This window comes from Trachymyrmex cornetzi, unplaced genomic scaffold (genome assembly GCF_001594075.2).
Source record: "Trachymyrmex cornetzi isolate Tcor2-1 unplaced genomic scaffold, Tcor1.1 scaffold277, whole genome shotgun sequence".
Classification (NCBI taxonomy): domain Eukaryota; kingdom Metazoa; phylum Arthropoda; class Insecta; order Hymenoptera; family Formicidae; genus Trachymyrmex; species Trachymyrmex cornetzi.
This window is the reverse complement of record NW_017297449.1, coordinates 305,932-306,523: the sequence shown is the minus strand read 5'-3', so window position 1 is coordinate 306,523 and position 592 is coordinate 305,932.

Sequence of the window (592 nt, the reverse complement as noted above, 5' to 3'; positions counted from 1 at the left end):
TTTTTTATTTTTTTTTTCATCATAATTTTATGATGTGTACTCTAGAATAAGATAATTAATCAATAATAATACTCATTTTAGCAATAAAACTATAAAATTAATTAATTTTAATAACATGCGTACCTAAGGCGTACATTATCGGTACGGCGTACTAAAAATACGGTGTACCGATACTGTACCCTTTAGGTACGCACGTACCTGACAGGTACGGTATCGGCACGCATAGTACGCCGTACGCTCACTATACTAATACCGTGTAGGTATTTGTCTATTTGGGAAATACTTAGCATGCCTAAGGTCACTAAGTCTGGATTCAGACATTTTGTTGAACGCAACCATGTCTTAATTCGCCGTAAAGTGTTGAATGATCTTTCTATGTCTGTTATTGCCGTAACAGGCAACGATAGCGGTTTAAGAAGCACGGCTTGAATTTTGGGTACAAATTTATCAGTATAAGTATGTCGTCCAGTGTAGGTACATCAGTGTCCTGTACCATTTTGTGCCATACAATACCTTCATTAAGTAAGTCATTGCTCCTATCAATCTCCAACAATTACTGATTGCATTGCTCACAGGTCATGGTTTTGAAAGT